The sequence below is a fragment of the Hemicordylus capensis genome, chromosome 1, assembly GCF_027244095.1.
Source record: "Hemicordylus capensis ecotype Gifberg chromosome 1, rHemCap1.1.pri, whole genome shotgun sequence".
In the NCBI taxonomy this organism is placed as follows: domain Eukaryota; kingdom Metazoa; phylum Chordata; class Lepidosauria; order Squamata; family Cordylidae; genus Hemicordylus; species Hemicordylus capensis.
Genome location: NC_069657.1, coordinates 371,294,949 through 371,314,559, shown reverse-complemented (window position 1 = coordinate 371,314,559; position 19,611 = coordinate 371,294,949). Strand labels below are relative to the sequence as shown.

The window sequence follows — 19,611 nt, the reverse complement described above, 5'->3', positions numbered from 1 at the left end:
TTGATAATGGTCTTTATGTATCTGTTTTTAACATGTCGTTATCCTTCCTGAGTCTTGGATATGGGGGTGGGGATAGAATGCTCTATAAATCATTCATTCATATTCAACAAATGAACATAAGGGATGATTAATGGAAACAGCCACTCATGTTTTCTCAAAGAGGAAATGCTCATGGCTGGTGCCAAGGAGAAAACCAGTCAGACCTTAGCTTTGGGACTACCAAGGCAGGAGAGGCAGACTCATGTTATTTGCATTTTTTTAAAAAAAAATTAAAACAACAGTCTTCTCCCTCTTCCCCACAATAGCACATACCTATTAGCTGATGTACCCTTGCATGGTGGATAGGGGGAGAAATTTGGGTAATGTTGTGGGGGGTGTTTGTGGTCTGGTCTGGTCTGGTCTGGTCTGGTCTGGTGTGGGGCCCCCAATGGCCAAAAGCCAAAGGCCCTTCAAGTGCATTAGATACCTGACATTTAATTTAAAGGGACACTAATAGGCTTTTCCCCCTGATGTTCTGAAGGATTTTTTCAAAGTGTTATTTATCCCATAGCATTTTATTTAACTGCCTATTTCCCCTCAGAAACACCTGAGCCAGTGACTCTACCTTGAACATGTTTTGTAATCAAGCTGTGTGGTACTTCTTTGAGGACAAATGTGGGTACTGCTACCATGCCATTATGCCTGAAGCTCACTTCAGGCAAATTTCTGCTCTTAGAATACTTTCCCCACACCCTGAAGATCACCGGAACAGCATTCAAAGAGCTGTCCAGAAATCCCTTTCTTTGGACCTGTATCTTATTTATAAAAGCAGTTACTTCAGTGAACTGACAATCTAACTCTTCTGTATTTGAGTATTCCTTAACCCCAAAAAGTTTAAATGAACATCTAGTCATTCTTTAGCTAAGAATAAAAAGGCTACCTCTGTCAAAAAATATAAAATAATAACTCTTTAGAAATCTTTTAAACAAGTTACCAGCACTGGCTTCAAAAGAGTTACCTTACAATTAGCTCCATCTTTTCTCTTACGGAATCATATGTCAGTGGGAGGCTTGCCCAAGAAAGAAGTAATAAATAGTACCTTTAAGCAGCATATAATAATTATAAAGTATCTAATCTTTCCACGATAGGCTTGAATCCAAGAACCATGAAGGGCATTAAACAATGTGATTCATGCAGCAGTCTGCAGAGACACAAAGAAACTGTAAAAAAAAAAAAAAACCAACCCTCAATAGAGGAGGGTGGGAAGACAGAAACATTTCATTTTAAAAACTATACAGGAGAGCTAAATTAATGTCTACATTGCTATTGCAAGCACTTTTGTTACTCTTTTTGCAAAACAAAAGAGAAAGAGAATAAAAGAAAAAAGAGGAATTTCATTGTGTTTTCAAATTATTGTTCTTTGACATCATGTATGACAACAGTATTGGCCAGACACCAAGCCATTCACATACACACCCAGTGCTGTGGAAGCTGCTTCCTTGTAAGGTGAGCCAATGTCACTGGTGTGACAGAATTAAACAACCAACAAGTGGGATCAGTTGTGCAAGTCTTTATCATGTGAGTTGCCCCCTCCTAGCAGGGTTCAATTTTGTGGGACCAACCTGCATCAGTGCCCTTCCTTACGTGGGCGCACTCCCCAGGGATGTGGATTCACAACATGAACTCCCACACTGCTATGTGTTTATGTGTTTGAAGGGGATCTGACTGTGCCTTGTGTCAAAAAGAGATGGTTGCAGGTAGGCTCCCCCTAAGGTGTCAATGGAATTGGAATCAACAAAACTATAAGGTTTAGAGAAGCCTTCTCCTGACCCATGCCTGTATTAGATGTCTCCACATCAGAGTTGCTTTGTGAAGCCTGGGTCTCAACAGCCATAGACTAATTAAGAAGCTTGGCGAGTTTCTATCTGTTGGACTACTTTCTTCTATCTGTAAAACTGACCAAGAGAGACAAAGAAATATTATTAGCTATCCTGAGGTGAGGATGAGAAAGAAGTTTAAATACATACAGTTGTAAATGTTTACCAGCAAGCTACACACAAATGCGATCACACCAACTCAATGAGAGGAAACAGGTAGAGTTTTCCCACATTCTCAAATGCAAAAGTTATGGTCCCAAAGTACATTCGTTTTAGAAAGCAAGGAAAGTAGAGGTATAGAGTACTGTCTTGAAGTGCATCCAGCTGCCTGATGGTTTTGCATGTGTGGTAATTTCCCAGTGAGAAGTCAAAGCTGAGGTTGCAGCTGATCCTAATTGTATTGAACACAATCGCCTTTGACTTTTTGTACAAGAATAACAGGCAATGTGGATGAATTAATGCAAACATGCCAGATGGTACCTGATTTACACAGACTCTGGTGGGGCGGCTTGTGGAACAGAATGCTTACAAAACTGTCTGTGGGAACTGCAGAGGATTTATAGCACTTTCAATATGATAGTTTATCACCTCAATGGACATTTTTGTAAGCAGACTATATCCAATATGACTCAGTGTGGATGTTTGGCAAAGAATAAACAGGATAATTTACTAATGTGGATGGATCATGGGATTGATATCCCCCCCCCCCAAAAAAAAAGAATTTCATGAGATCTCTGGTTCAAATTTATTAATTCATCTCGACTGCTAGAGCAGTGCCCATTTAACAAGTAGCTGATGGCCTCATCTGAAATTTAGTGGGGCAGCAAGTAGGATTTATGGGAAATTTATATTCTTTATTCTCAGTGGCTGAGACATCATTTGGTCTTACTGGACATCCAGATGCAGAGGTTCATTTGCCTTTTAGGATGCTGCTGAATTCAGTCTGCCTTGAATGTCCAAAGGCCTGAAGCATGACATGGGAGTAGTCTCTTTGCCACATCAGAGGCTGGAAGTCCTTTTGCGATGCCAGCAGCCAGAATATGAGGTGATGGCTAGCCTGTTGAGACCAACATCTCACCAGTAAAATTGTTATTCCATTTCTGTTTATGGCTGTATGCATTCAATGGTCCCAACAATCATAAGACACATAACAGCCACATAACTAGCTTTTGTTAAAGCATTATTTCTCTCTCCTCATAGGTTTTCTGAACAAGATGTTCCAGTTCCATAATTTTAATCTGCATATTGCTTAATAGGCAGACCATGTTCAGAACGTAACATTCTTCGTTTAAATGCCAGAAAGGAAGGCAGGGGGGCCCAAAAAAATTTCACATAGCACTGGAAGGGAAAAAACTGTAGCTCTAAATATCAACCCAGAGAATAAAATTTCCTATGAGTCAGGATTTATTTCACATTTAATTGGTGCATAGTAAATTATATGAGCTCAGGACACCCAATAAATGACTAAGTGATTAGTCTATTTTCTGCTACACCTCCCAATTTAATATGCACAATTTTAATTAATGGAATGTTTTCCCCACTTCGTTCCAAGACATTAGGAAAGATAAATACAACTAAGCCTTCTACCAGTGTCTGTGACACCCCACTTGGGTTCCTCCTCAGGACTCAATAGATCACTATAAATTGTTGCCATCTATTTATCCTTCTTGCAGCCATGTGACATTTTTTTGAAACTAGGCCATTAAGAATTAATTTTTCAAGTAAGAAACATTATTTCTAACACTACACTAGTTTGAAACAATTCCTTTATTTTATTCCAGTTCTATCTTCTTTTAAGCTGCTAATTTTCTAATTTTTCTATTGAGAGGCAACATTATTCTTTATATGATTCATTTTGTACTGCTGTACTTCTTTCATTATTCTGTTCACCCTTTACAACATCCATCATTATTATTTGGTTCAGCATAGGTGTACAAGACAGAGGGAAAGCTTAAGGAGCAACTCCTCATTTTGTGGGAGAGATACTTTAGGAGGAGGTGTGGGTTATTAGGATTGGAGGCGATAAAATGTTCACTAAAAAGTGGAGGGAACTCTTCAAATGCATAGGAAGAGATCTGCACCCTTGGTTCAGCATTATTGTGGATAAAAATAAATGTAAGTCCTAATAGTTTATCTGACACTGCCCAAGAAAAGAAAGGTCTAGCCAGGGGTGTAGCTATAATTGAGCAGATGGGTTCAAAGAACCTGGCGGCCCCAGCTCCTGATGAGTCCCCAGCACCACCCCTCTCTAATTTCTTCGTTATCTTCCTCATTCCAAGGGGCTATCAGGGAGAGAGGTGAACATGGGCTCCCTCTCCCCTAGCTGCGCCCCTTGGTTTAGCATCTGCCTGGCTTCATTTGGCAAGATCCTGGAATCAAGAAGGTAAACAGTCAGGATTAGATGATCAAACTCATATTGGCCCCTTCAAAGATTATGTCTTGTTTCACACAGTATCTAATGAACAAGGCTTCACATGGTCAGAATCCTCCAAGTAACAGAAGCCAGGCATTCCAACAGCTGCTACAGTCATCTGTGGACATTCTAATGCCAGTCTGGCCATGTGGACTGCACACATTGGTCTTTATTCCTCTTCATTTTATTCTGTACTGTTGAACTGGCAGGGAAAAGCTGAGGATTTGAATGGGATATCAGGGTGAAGGTACAAGCAGACAAGAGGGGACAGGTGTACACTGGATAAGTCTGTGTCCTTCCTTTGAAAATATCAACTGAAAGCACCATGGTTTTCCATATATCTTTCATCCTTCTCTTCAGCAAAGCAAGAGGGAGAAAAGAGGAAAAGAATATGTATATTTGGAATTCATTAAAAGTTCCATTGTAGAACTTTTTCAACAATAGGGAACAATTATTAGACCTCTTTTGAAGAAACTTGCATTGGATCCCTCAGAGTTAAGCAACTTTAGGCCTGTCTCCAACCTTCCATGGTTGGGCAAGGAGCCCTCCCAACTCTTGGGAGTCTTGGATGAAACTGATTATCTAGACCCATTTCAGACCAGCTTTCAGGTGGGCTATGGGGCGGAGACTGCCTTGGTTGGTCTGATGGATGATCTCCAATTGGGAATTGACTCTGTTAGTCCTTTTGGTGTGACTCTGTTGGTCCTTTTGGACTTTTCAGGGGCTTTTGATATTATCGACTATAGTATCCTTCTGGAGCATCTGAGGTCATTGGGCATAGGAGGCACTGCTTTGCAATGGTTCCACTCTTACCTGACAGATTCCAGATGGTGTCACTTGGGGACTGTTGTTCTTCAAAATCTGAACTTCAATATGGTGTCCCTCAGGGATGTTGCTTAACATATACATGAAACCACTGGGAGAGATCATCAGAAGATTTGGTGCAGGTGTTATCAGTATGCTGATGACACCCAAATCTTTTTCTCCATGTCAACAGCATCAAGAGAAGGCATAACCTCCCTAAATGCCTGCCTGGAGGCAATGATGGGCTGGATGAGAGATAACAAACTGAGGCTGAATCCAGATAAGATGGAGGTACTTATTGTGTGGGGTCGGAACTCAGGAGATGATTTTAATCTGCCAGTTCTGGATGGAGTCACACTTCCCCAGAAGGAACAGGTACTCAGTCTGGGGGTGCTTCTGGACATAAACCTCTCTCTGGTGTCCCAGGTTGGGGCAATGGCCAGAGGTGCCTTTTATCAGCTTTGCCTGATATGCCAGCTGTGTCCGTTTCTTGAGATGAACGACCTCAAAACAGTGGTACACCTGCTGGTAACCTCTAGACTGGATTACTGCAATGTGCTCTATGTGGGGCTGCCTTTGTAAGTAGTCCGGAAACTGCAGTTGGTCCAGAATGTGGCAGCCAGGTTGGTCTCTGGGTCATCTCAGAGAGACCATATCACTCCTATCTTAAAAGATCTACATTGGTTGCAAAATACAAGGTCTTGGTTATAACCTATAAATCCCTAAACAGCTTAGGCCCTGGGTATTTAAGAGAATGAAGCGGTTCCCACGATCAGTGGGAACCGCCAGGATGGGGTTTGCGAGTAGAGTGGGCTTAGCCGTTCTCCTCGCAGACGACCCATCAGCTGGCTACAGGTGGCCGAACCGGATACCCACATGACTGTCAACTCCGTTATGGAGCCGGCGGGGGCTGGGGAGTTTGAGGGCTGCACGGCCCCCGGAATCTCCAGCATGCCCTGCGCGAGCATGCAGGGCATGCTGGAGAGACCCCCGAGCAGGGAGGCTGCATTTAGGTTCCCCGCCGAGGCTCTCCTCGTAAGTTGCCATGCCGTGGAGTGGCAACTCACGATAAAATAACCTGGGCTAGCGGAGTGCTCGCTCCACTAACCTCAGCTACGGGGGGGGGATTAGGGGAGTTTGCTGCCAGGAGCCATGCAGCTCCCGTGGCAGCAGATGATGAACAAAAAGTGGGCTAGGCTCCCTTAGCCCACTTTTTGTTGATCGTAAGAATCGCCTCATAATTTTCTTCACTATGAGCCACACTGCCCATTGAGATCATCAGGAGAGGTTCATCTGCAGTTGCCACCGGCTCGTCTGGTGGCTACTCAGGGACGGGCCTTCTCCATTGCTGCCCCGAGACTCTGCAATGCGCTCCATGCTGAAATAAGAGCCTCCCCATCTCTCTTTTTAAAATTTTTATTGGTTTTTACATTATCTTAACAATCCCGTTACATCTATTTAAGTAAATGTAGACTTCCCACTCATCAATCTGCGCGATTCATTAACTATACAAATCAACCATTGCTATAGTAATTCAAAACATATATCCTACACATTGCAAACTCGATTTTGCTCTACCCAACCTGCTATTATTACTAAATTTCAAACCCTGCTGAAAAGTCGATATTAGCAAAATAGTTCTTTAAGTATAGTAAGAATGGTTTCCAATCTTCTTTAAAAGATTCAAAGTTTTCATCCCTTATCAGTACTGTAAGTTTTGCCATCTCAGCATATTCCAAAATTTTTATCAACCAATCTTCTTTTGAGGGCATTTCATTGTCCTTCCATTTCTGCGCATATACTATTCTGACCGCCGTGGTTGCGTACATAAAAAATGTTAAGTTTCTTCTGGAAAACTCTCCTTGCGTTATTCGTAGAGATCCATATGTCGTAGAGATCCATATGTTCTACTAAATCAAAAAAAGCTTTAGGTAGCCTGCCTTGGAGATTCCTTTCAGACGTATCAGATTTTCTATCCAAGGATGTAGAAACAACCCCATTAAAATCTCCCAGCAAAACTAAATTAACATTCAATACCTCAGCCATCTTCTGTTCTAAATATTTATAAAATTCTATTTTCTTTTCATTGGGTGCATAAATTCCAATTATCACCGTTTTGATTCCGGAAACTAAGATTTCCAAAGCTAGCACCCTACCTTCTTCATCTTTAAAAATCAACTTAGGTTCAAATTGTTGTTTCACATAAAACACTACCCCTCTTTTTTTTTTTTTTTTGTCAGAGGAAACGAATTCTTGTCCCAAGGCCTTATTAACCAAATATTTTCTATCTTGTTTTCTAATGTGTGTCTCTTGTAAGCATACAATGTCCAAGCTTTATTTTTTAAGAAAATGAAAAGCTTTTAGCCTTTTGGTTTTGCTATTTAATCCATTCACGTTCCATGAAGCTATTTTATAATCCATCTTGGCTGGTTAGAGTTATGTGTTGAAGGCACTGGGTGCTCAGAAGTTAAATTTTTTTTTTTGTATTTCCGCCAAAATTCTTGCGCTTTGAGGATCTCTGTGAATCTATTCCTCTTCCCCTTGTAAAAAAAAGGAGACCCCTTCAGGTACTTCCCATCTAAAACGTATTCCATTGGCGTTTAAAGCATCGGTTAAAAATTTGTAATCCTTACGTTTCCTTAAAATCCTGGGTGGTATTTCTTTCAGAACTTTTATCTGTTGAGCTTCAATGGTAAGGGCTTTGGCAAAATGTGCTTGCAGTATCTGCTCTGTAATTGATTTGGAGTTGAATTGAACCATGCAATCTCTAAATAATTTGTTTCTTGTGGCATATTCAAAATTCACACGGAAAACTACATCTATCTGCTGTTCCATGTCTTCACTTGAAATTCCCAAAAGTAGTGCGAGTTCCTCCCTAAGGACTTTTAAAATATCTTGACCAGTTTTTTCTGGGATTCCTCTGAACCTCTGGAAACGCTCTTTTTGCCTCAGTTCCAACAAAGCTATCTGATCTAATAATTTTTCCCTATCATCTCTTAGTAATCCCACATCTTGCTCCAGGCTTTCCACCCTTGTTTTAAATTCTTTGTTGTCTTCTGCCAATTTTTTCACTGTCTCCTCAATATTTGATGTTCTCTTATTAAGTGTTTGTATATGCTGACTTACTTGTTGGAGGGTGCCAGTATTAGCTTCTAGTAACTGTTTCATAGCAACTAGTGTCTCATATAACTCTGAAGACATTTTCCCTTCACCCAGGCCTGGGTTTGGAACAGAAAGTCTCCTAGTTTGTGTTTGGGTCTGTGTTTGGCTCTGCTGCTTTGCCTTTTGCATTATTTACAACTCCTCCAGCAACACAGGTCTTACAGCAAGATTCAGCCTCCTTGTTGTCCAAGAAAGTAGAGGCCTGCAATTATTTTCCAAATAAACTCAGCTCCAGACCGCAACTTTCTATCTTATCACCGCCAGTTAAATTTTCCCCACGGTTCAATAATCCGCCTTCTTGCTCTAATTGGTGCACTTCATGATAGACATATTCAACAGCAAACAGCAAATCACTTGTTCGTTGAGTTAAATTCTCTCAGAAGGTACTGGGGGAAAAAATAATTCCAACTGCTTTGCTTTTTTAAGTTTTAGAACTTTTAGCCATCAGTTCAATTTTTAAATTCCAGCATTTAGTACACAGATTGAATACCTATCCTTAATTTATCGTTGGCAGACTTACGACAACTTCACCGCATCGGCTTGAGATCTGTCCAGTCTTTGCAGCAAAAGCAGGTAGAATCAGAGGCGTAACTATAGGGGGGGCAGGGGGGGCACGTGCCCCGGGCGCCATCTTTTTTGGTCACATGGGGGGCGCCGCCATGACAAAAATTTTTTTTAATTTTTTTTAAAAATTTTGTTAATACAAATGTTTCCTGCTCAGTGCAGCAGCGCTGCAGCAGTCAAGGGAGCGCGTCGGCGCCCCCTCCCCCACGAGCGGTCCCTTCCGTGCTGCCTGCGCCCCCCCATTGCTTTGCTGGCGCCTGGCGGCCAGTCAGTGGCCTGGCTTGGCGGCGGCGGGCACTTGTGAGGAAAAACCTAAGTATAATGTAGTATGTTGGGGGCGCGGGAGGCGTTTTCCCTAGTTACGCCTCTGGGTAGAATTCCAGCAATTTATCACTAATCACGCTGAGAGGTGAGCTTCTTGAACTTCAACCATTAATTATAATCCAAAACAAAAGAAATTGGACACCAGACCGGCTTCTGTCCATTGGATTTCCGATGAAGGAGTGTACCTTGATGAATCCCAGCCCCCACCGCTCGACTTAAATCAAAGCTGTACTTTCCAGCACAGCCTTGAGATAAGGAGCAGGCTCCAGGGGGATACAATGGTCAATCTTGATCCAACCATTTAATCCAGGGTGGTGAGAGGGGGGTTGTGAAGACTCAAAAAAACCCAAAATAGCTCCTCCTCAGTCTCCCCTGTTGGGAAGAATGCAGCCTCGTTGGCAGTCCAACCGGAAGTGGAGAGCCTCCCCCATCTCTTACAACTTTTAAAAAGGCAGTCAAGACACATTTGTTCACCCGGCTTTTAATTAGATACTGTTTTAATTGCATCTTTAATAATTTTAATGTTTTAAATTTTAAATTCCTGTAGTGTTTTAACTTTTTTATTTGTTGTTTATATTGTTTTGTTGTAAACCACCCAGAGACTTACATTTTGGGTGGTATACAAAATAAATGTGTTAAATAAATAAATAATAAATATTGTTTTAGTACACACAGGCTAGAATTGTATGAGGTCTTTCATACAACCTCACTGGCGAGGGCAGGCGGGTTGCGAAGAAGCCAGAAGCTTGCCTGCTTTCCCTGGCAGATGAGCAGCTACCAACCTCCCCTCCACCCCTCCACCCCTCCATGAGCATTGGTGCAGTGAAGGGAGACTCTGGGAGTAGTAGGACTCCCCCCCTCGCATCCCAGGGTGCCCCAGGGCACGAGCTCAGTAGCTGCTCTCCTTAGAGCAGCCGCCATGTTGGCACAACTGCTCCTTCCACCCAGTTCACTGCTGGAAATGGCGACAGGCCATGGGGAAACCATTTAACCATGTGGCGATCACCCAGACAATTGCTGGCCAAGGTTAAGAGAACCTCAGGGTCACTTAACCTCAGCTAAACACCAGATTAAGAAGTGGGGCTTGGCCTGGGCAGTACCAGGAGCGACCTCGCTCCTGGCACTTCACACACACAGCCTAACCCAGGCTGGGCTGCCCTAGGCTGGGTTAGGCTGCACGTGTGACTACCCTTTGTGTATAAGTATGCAATCCCAGAAATTACTCAAAGTAGCTCACTTGTCCTTTTAATTTCAATGGGAGTACTTTGAGTAATTTCCCTCATTATGTCAGCCAATGTCTTAATGTAAAATTGGCCCTCAGTAGGAATGTTTAGGATAAAGCTGTAGGACTATTAATTTTGTTATATTTATTACTCACTTTTCAGCAGAAGCTCCCAAAGCAGTAGCCAATAAAATATATTAAAATATAAACAATAAAACACCTAAAACAATGGAGCAGAATAGTGTAGTATGAAATCCATACAATTCAAAAGGCCTGGGCAAATAAAAATGTCTACTTAGATACAGAGATTGTATTTCATGAACCTCTTTGGGGGAAGTATTCTAGAAACAGGGTACCACAATTGGAAAGCTCCTGTCTCCAGTCACTACCCAGCCACTTTAGATGACAGTGGGGTCTCAGAGCATTGCCTAAGAGGAATGATCTTAAAATCTGGGCAGGTTCATGTGGGAGGAGGTGACTCACATTTAGGAGTGGACTATAGATAGTTTGCCTTCTAATTTTGAGAGGGGCGGAAATTAATATACGTTATTATATATTAATATACGTGTGCACACCCTTTCTTTCCTACATCGATCTTAGAGATACCGCACACATTACATTTTCCAATATAAACTTAAAACATCCCAGCTGTACACGTAAGAATATATAGGGTGGACATGTATACCATACAGGTATTTGTCAGGGAGTCAAGATTGGCCACAGTTCCTTATCTAGAGTTCCTTATCTTATGAGAGAGAAAAGCTGCAAGTGCAGTTTGAAACTACTTATCTGGGAACAATCCTACTTCAGTCCCATGAATAGTTTGCCCCTATGATTTATTGGGAACAAGTCTAGCTAGCTTACATCCAGCCTAGTGTTGTGCTGCAGTAATGCTACTGCACCCACACAAGAATGTAGCACAAGGAGAATGCACAAAGAAAGGGATGTCAGACTAGACCTTGCACTAGCAGAAGAAGTTGACAAGTTGCACAATAGGTTGCACGGTGCATTGTACAATCTGTTGCCCAAGCAGTCACACAACCTTCTAGTGTATATGTATATTCTAGTGTATAGAACCTTCTCTTGTATATGTTCCAGAGAAGGTCTTCCACTAGTGCTTGTGCAGCATCATAGAGCACCACAACAGCACTGCAAACTTCTTAAGTGTGCCTAACTTCTGTCACTGTACTAGCAAAGCTGTGGTCTGGATGTCAGCCAATGAGTTCAATGGGACTAACTTTTTTTAAAGGTTGCTTTAAAAAAAGCACACAACTAAATACCTTTTTATTTGTTCAGACTTTTACCCCTTAGGGGCAAAAGGGGTCTCCTGCTTCTGTTGGCCTTTTTTATGGTAGTTGGGTATTTTTTTTACCGTTTAACCGTTTAATTTTACCGTTTAATTTTATAGAGTTTTATTGTATTTTAACTTTTGTAAACCATCTTGGGATGCCTTATGAAAGGCGATATAAAAATTGAACTAACTAACTAAATAACTAAATAACTAAATAAATAAAACTTCCTAGTAAAAATGCATAGTACTGTAGCCTTAGAGCACATTACTATGCATATCTGTTCAGAAGTAAACCCTATTGAATTCAAAGGGACGTACTCCTAGATAGATCTGTGTAGAATTGCAGCGTTAGTCTGGTATATGCTGTGAACACTTGTATACAGGATAAACAAAACAGAGAGGGACAGGAAAAGCCTACTAAGGTGACCATAGAATATCTCCAAGAAACCTGGCACAGGCAAATGTAAGCACACACCACACATTTCAAAATACTGCTTCTAAGAGCTGCACCACCAATAAGCACTATTAAAAGTCATACTTTTTCCCTTTGAAGGAAGATTTCAAAAACAGGGAGTCCAGGCTTTAGCAATTTGAGATGAGAAATTCATGTTAGCATATAAAATATAGGTGGTATGCATTTTATGCTCCTTAAGAGGAAAATAAAGGCATCTCTTATTGGTGGCTAGAGTTAATAAGAACTGATAAATTACTTTCCATCCCAATGGGCAAGAAATCTCAAAAGTTTTAGATTTCCATTGTAAGAGAAATTACTTCTGCAATTCCGCCAGCAGGAGTGAATTTAACTGTGGTGTGTGTGTTTTAATCTTATCAGAGTGTGACAAAAATCAGAAAATCCACCGCTTTGTGACTGCAATGTATGAATGCACAAGTTCCAAGGGCCCTGTTTAGAAAATTATAATTTATGAATGCCACCTGCATATTTGCAGCGCTGACTTGAAAGTTGAGAATTCTTTGGATTTTGGAAGGCCGTTCTTTGAGTCTTCTCAGCTGCATTGCCTGGAGAAACGAAAGGGAGAGTGCAGAGAGGATTACAGTCTGAGCTGCACAAGGCCTTTTTCACACTCCCCAAAGCATGTCCCTTTCACTCGGGGCTATCCCAGCACATTCTGCAGTTAGCTAAAATATCAAACTGCATATGAATCTACTTGCTGAAGTCTGAAGTTACTTTTAAAACATTAGCTAATTCTTAGCAGAGTATAATGAAGTTATTTTTAAAACATTAGCTAATTCTTAGCAGAGTATAATGGTCTTCAAGAATGAAATTTCAAACAGGTTTTTAAAAGAAAGATTATACTGATTTTAATATCTGCACCATTGGACTTGGGTGGTATCTTATCAGAGGCTGCTGTTTGGGGGGAAAAACATTATAGTCTCAGTGAGTGCTATAGATTTATTTATCATGTATTTATTTAATGGATTTTTTATTCTACCTTTCATGCAAAATATGCCTCACAAGGTACCTCACAGTATAACACAAACACACATTAAAACACATGAAACAGATAAAATATACACATGATAAGACTGTTCTTTTTTCATAAAACAGCAGGCTATAATCATCATTTATGACCATCCTTTCAGCGTACTGTACCTTGTTGGCTCCTCTTCTTTGCTTGTCGTTCCCTAGCTGTAGATAGACAACATGGTACCAGTTAGGGATGTGCATGGAACCATCTGGCCTGGTTCGGTTCGAGGCCATACTAGCCTCGAACGGAACCGGACCAGTTCAGTCTGGCCCCCCAAAGAACCCCATCCAGTCTGGTCTGGTCCCAGACCGGACCACAAACTTTTTTTAATTTTAAAGTTAATGAAATACCTGTAGCCCCTCCAGGGGGCTTGCTGAGGTCACGGGGGGGAGGTCCATGCGGGTTCCCTCTCCCCCACCGGCCTTCCTCATCACCACTAAAGGCTTTTCTGCCCTTTTGGGCCACCGTAAGAGCAAACGGCCGCCATTTTGGTGGCCACCGCGCATGCGCAAATGCCTTCTGAGAGACCACACCTCACAGAGAGTATTTGTGTATACACAGCAGCCACCAAAATGGCGGCCGTTCACTCTTACGGCAGGCCGAGGGAGCCCATGTGGACCCCCCACACACACACGGCCTCAGAAAGCCCCCAGAGGGACTACAGGCACTTCATTAACTTTAATTTTTTTTAAAAAGTTCACGGACCTGCCAGACCAGACCCGGCGGTCCGGTTCCAGTCTGACGGAACTGGGGGGTTAGTTCGGTTCGACCACAAACCCCCAAACCGGACCTCCAGACTGGTCCGCACATCCCTAGTACCAGTACCCATGATGTATGCATGCATATTATTTATCCCACCACTGTTACTGTGGGGAACACAAGTTAAAGTCTTTACTCCATCAGCTAGCTCTCCAAGTGGCCTTGGACAAAGTCAGTGTCTCTCAACCTAGACAGGTAGTCTAGGTTGAGATACACTGACTTTGTCAAAAACAAAAACAAAAAAAACACCCCGCAAAACCTGATAGAAACTGAAATTAAATTACCTCATTTAATACAGGCTGAACTGACAGGATACAGACGTGAAGAATGGAAATCACTGTTTTAACCTAATCATTTGTATGTTTATGCCTTTGGTTTAATTGGATGTTTAATTGGGCATTGATCTGAGTGTACAGTAATGAGTTGTGTGTGCACAGATGCAGGATGGAAAGGAAGGCTTGAACTGACTTCTCCCATTCCCTTAAACAACATGTAGTTGGTACTGCCAAAGCTGACTGTGCTAATCCAACGAAGCTCACCTTGAGTACAGCCCCTAGTACTGCATTTAGACTATACAGCACCTTTGGGGGCATCAAAGACCCAATCCAGATCCCCTTTAAGAACATAAGAACAGCCCTGCTGGATCAGGCCAAAGGCCCATCAAGTCCAGCATCCTGTTTCGCACAGTGGCCCACCAGATGCCACTGGAAGCCACAAGCAGGAGTTGAGGGCATGCCCTCTCTCCTGATGTTACTCCCCTGCAACTGGTTCTCAGAGGCATCCTGCCTTACAGGCTGGAGGTGGCCCACAGCCCTCCAACTAGTAGCCATTGATAGACCTCTCCTCCATGAAGTTATCCAAACCCTTCTTAAAGCCATCCAGGTTCTTGGCTGTCACCACATCTTGTGGCAGAGATTATGATGAACTAAGATTCATTACTTTAAATTAAAGTATTGCAATAGCTCCTCTAAGCCTGGGGTTTCAGGCAACTTACAAATCTAAAACATGTGTAAAAAGGGGTGGGGGGTGGGGGAGAAGTCTGATCTTAAAACAATAAAGAGTTAAGAAAAGATAGTTAATGTGACTATAGCGTGACTGTCTTGGCAACAATCCCAGGCAAGATAGTGGGATTGTTATTCAGGATTTTATCAATGAAGAACTGGAGATTATAAATATAAATAATCCTGTCAGTGTAGTTTTCTGAATAAATGGTCCTAGATTCAGTTTTAGAAATGGGCAAATAATCAAACAAGCATCCTGTGCCAGAAATAAATGTGCTTATCTCAAAGAAAACATCCTTATATTGGAGGCTATGTCTTTACAGAAATTCAGAGAGTGATGAGTTCCATTGCAATTTGCCAAATTATTCAGCAATAGTAGCCACCTCATAGTTATAGCCTATAGGCCTTCATTATTATCAAGATTGATCCAATCTTGATAATGACTGAAGTGGCTTGAATCACACTGATATATCATTTTCAGCTCAATACATTGGGATGGGGTGGGGCTTACCTTTAGTGAAGATCTGGCTTCTTTGAAGAAATTAGGTTCCCACAGCCATGGTGTTTAAATTTGCCACTGTCCTTGCCTGGTCTCACTCTACAAAGCACCAGAAAAGGAAATAATATCATGATGTTGTGTCCTTTTCCTACTAGAATTTTCCTACATGGGGGCAGGGGATGCCCATGCTCTATTATTACAGGCTGAGCTAGGAATGGTGGTAATTTAACATGCTGCAACGGTAAACACCCAATTTCTTCAAAGAAACTGGATCTTAACTAAAGGTAAACCCTCCCACCAGATACAATTTGATACAATATTGATACAATGCAGTATTGCATTGATTGGTTTGCCAATATCAGAAGGAATTTTTGATCAGAATCATTTCCAGTGAAAAATCCTCCAATTAGTCTGATACTAGGGATTAATAATTTGGCCGATGTAATGCACAACCCTAACAGCCGGAATGTTTGTGCTGAATTCTGAAAATGCCACATCAGACTAAAATGGAGATGATAGAGAACTAAAATGTGATGCCAGATTTACTAGATGTATGTTCAGTGCTAATTTAGGCTGAAATTGATTGATTGATTGATTGATTGATTGATTGATTGATTGATTGATTGAATGGTTGGTTGGTTGGTTGGTTGGTTTGATTGTCTATTAGCAGCTTCTGAAACACAGCAGTCCTCAGATGGGCTGGAGTAAATCTCGAACACAGGTTTAAACGGCATAGATATTGTATTACACAACCACAGTGTTGCTTGTCTCCATCACTAAACCAGGAAGGAACCAGACAGTGTCTAAGCATCAACACAACATTTAATACACATACCACAAGACCAGATGGTGTACATAGGTGATAACTTTTCCTCTGTGAAAATACGGAAAACATGGCAAACCTCTCTCAAACCACACCCCAGTAAAGGAGGATTACCATAGGTTGTGTGTTTAACTGGAAACCATTTCTTCATAATCTCATATCCCTGTGACTGAAGGCCTTACTACATATTACATGCTAACCAATAAACAAACATCAATAGCCCCTTTTTTCGGGAGGGGATTATGTATAAGGGCAAATATGATGAGAAATACCATGAGAAAGGAATTAGCCATGAGAGGCAATATGGAGTAAAGAAATGGCAAGCAGAGAAAGGATTAGGTATCCTCTCCCCTTACCACTTCAATTTCATATCACACCTCCTTTTTAATTTACAAAATGGCCCACTGGGGGTAGCAGTGGTTCTTATATGAATTTGTATTTAATGGATACATTCGCATGTAACACGGAACTGCAGGTCCAATGGACCCATGATTCTGCACCCCCTCCCACTACTCTCTTGTTCAAATTTGGAGGTAGTGAAGAATATCCTTGCTGCATTCAGTGACACTGCAGAGGGATGGGGCAGCTGGCTGTGTAGGCTTCCTTCTTGACTGAAGGACAGCCCACATAGGCAGGGAGGGAGTTAGGGAGGAGTTCCTCCCTCAACTCCATTCCAGCTGAATGCAGCCTCCAGTGCTGCATTCGGATGGAATAGAGGCTTCCTGGACCCTCGGTTTGAAGCAGCAAAACTCGCTACATACCAAGGGTTCAAACTGGAGTCTCCGTAGCACAACCTCAGGTTGCACTATGGATGGGACTGGACTTGCACATATTTGGACGTAACAGTCCAAACTCCCTGCAACTCTGGTCCCCCATTATGTACAAATGCGGGCATCATCTTGTTCTGCTCTTACTGTAGATTCTCAGTAGTAAGAAAAAGGCGGACTTCATATACTCACTAATATTCTACTACAGATTCAGTACAGAAATTACTTGCATTTTCTTTTGCAGACTTCCATGTGTTTATTGGCAATCATCACCTGAAAATGCTTGACTATGATGTACACTTGCGTAATTAGCATTTCACTATCGAGATTGGAGGGTCCTTTACACTGCTGCGTTGGGTGCTGTGCTAAAGCGTAGTATGCATCCTGATTAATCAAGCCTTGTTAAGACCACTTCTGCATCAACAGTGGGTAAAAAGCCTAAATGCCCATGAAAGAAAAGTCCTTTAAATGTATACACTGAGCATACACACAGGAGAGAAGACAAAGAGTTCTTGTCAAATACAAAATAAATGTAGTCTGTAGAGACACTGCAAGCAAATGCTGGACTACAATAGCAAGTACGATAGCCATCTAATCGTGTATGGGAGGAATGTTGTTGCCGAATTTTCTCTGTAGCCACAAGATACCATTTTATTTCTGGTCCATCTAGTTGTTCAGTCTGTGATGTCTCTGAGGATAATTAGTCCTGAACCCAGCAGCACAATTTATCTTGCACTGGAGACATTATTCCATGTACTGCTTCACAAAGGATGTTTAAAAAACAGCAGCAACAACCCTGAAGTAAAGAAATATGTTTTGGGTCTTTCTGAAACTACAGGTGCTACCTTTGATCAAAGACTACACTATTTGGAACTGAGAAGATTGTTGTCCTCACAGAAGTAAAATGAGCATTAAAGGAGAGAGAGAGAGAGAGAGAGAGAGAGAGAGAGAGAGAGAGAGAGAGAGATCTACCATTTTCATCTGTTTTCACTTTCCAGCAAGGAAAATAAAATACAACAAGGCAAGACTGTATTAAAGAGGAAGCCAGTAACAAGTAAACAAAAGGGCATTGGGTTGTTATGTGACACTAGTATTTTTAAGCCCGTTATAATAATGGGCGCTAGCTTTCCCCCCTCTTTTAGCATTCTTCCTTTCTATTGCCCCCTTTTTTGTTTTTTGGTTTTTTGTCCCTGTCTCTCTTCCTTTCTCTCCTTTCCTTCCTGTTCTTGCTCTCCTTTTCCTTCTCTCTCTCTCTTTTTTAAAAATATGTTTTATTCTTTTCATTATCTTTTTCTCTCTTCTTTCTATAATGGGCGTGTTCTTTGGGGCTGGTGTTTTCTTTTGTGTGTGTCTTCCTTTTTCTCTTTTTCTATATTTTGTTTTTCTCCCCTTGTTCTTCACTTTTATCTCTCTTATTTTCCTTTCCTCTCTCTTTGTTTATTTTGGTTCTTTCCTTTCCTTTCTCTCTCTTCTCTCTTTTTCCTTCTTTATTTCTTTTCCCCCCTCTATAGTTCTGTCTCCCTCCCTCATTCCTTGTTTTGTCTCTTGCTGTCTGTCTGTCCTCTCCCCGCGATCGGTCTGTGCGCCGCCCCAGCTGCCCATAGTGCCGCTCGAAGAGGCGAGTCATCACCACCACCAGCAGTCGCCTCGTCGTGGTTCAGGGCGGCTGCTGGGGGAGCCGCCGCCTCCGGCTGAAGCAAAAGAGGGAAGGGAAGGGAAGCTCTCTCTGCGCTGGGAGCGGATTATTGTAGAGGCTGGCGGTAGCAGGCAGAGAGGTCACAGCACCAAGGGCGGAGGAGGAGAAGGAGGCCGGCCGCCGTCTGTGGGAACTTGAGCCACTTCGTCGTCGCCGCCAGGAAGGAGGAGAATGGGGGCTGCTGCTGATGGCGCCGTGTCCCGGGGGCGGCCGCTGCTGCTGTGGGCCGCCCTCTGCGTGCCCATGTGAATGCTGCTGCCGCCGTCGGCCTCCCGCCCACCCTCCCAACTGCCGAGTCCTTAGCCCCGGCCCACGTCCGTCGGGCGTTGAAAGTCCTTAATTTTGAGCATAGCCTTTGCACAGAGAGGAGCTCTGTTTCCGAGCTCCTCTCTCCCTCTCAAATCAAGGACTATCTTCGCCCGACGGACGCGGGCCGGGGTAGGGAGGACTCGGCAGTTGGGAGGGCGGGTGGGTGGGCTGTAAATGGCAATGATTGGGGCAAAATGTCCAGCCGTGGGGCCGGGAGAGGAGGACGGGCGGCGGCTGTGGCGGGAAGCAACACTGGTGTTGGCGGAACGGCAACGATTCGGGCGAAATGGCCACCCGTGGGGCCGGGACAGGAGGACGGGTGTCGGCGGCACAGCAATGATTGGGGCAAAATGGCCGCCCATGGGTCTGGGACACAGGTGTCTGCGGTCCTGTCTCCCTTGGGCTGTTCTGGGCCTGCGCTTTGCGCAGGCCCAGAACAGCCCAGGGAGACAGGGACGCAGATCCCCAACGTTCCAAGGCCACGGCCACTCACTTAGGGCTTTATTATATAGGATACCTGCAGTTTGTGGGAAGATCCTTATTCCAGCACTCCCAGGGCGATTTGGTAATTCAGATTAGTTGGTGTCTAGTTATTCCATCTTTACTACTGCGACTACCTAGGGCCACACATCTT

General features: G+C 42.8%; 1 long non-coding RNA gene across 2 annotated transcripts in view; it reads right to left on the bottom strand.

Annotated features, from left to right (window-relative positions):
* The window catches only part of LOC128344751 (uncharacterized), a 179,355-nt gene that overhangs the window by 111,963 nt on the left and 47,781 nt on the right, over positions 1-19,611 (bottom strand). For both annotated transcript variants that reach the window (XR_008316022.1, XR_008316020.1), the window contains exons 2-3: positions 15,395-15,481; positions 12,570-12,653 (exon numbers count right to left, since the gene is read on the bottom strand). This is a non-coding gene — a long non-coding RNA (uncharacterized LOC128344751). The remainder of the gene's footprint in view (positions 1-12,569; positions 12,654-15,394; positions 15,482-19,611) is intronic.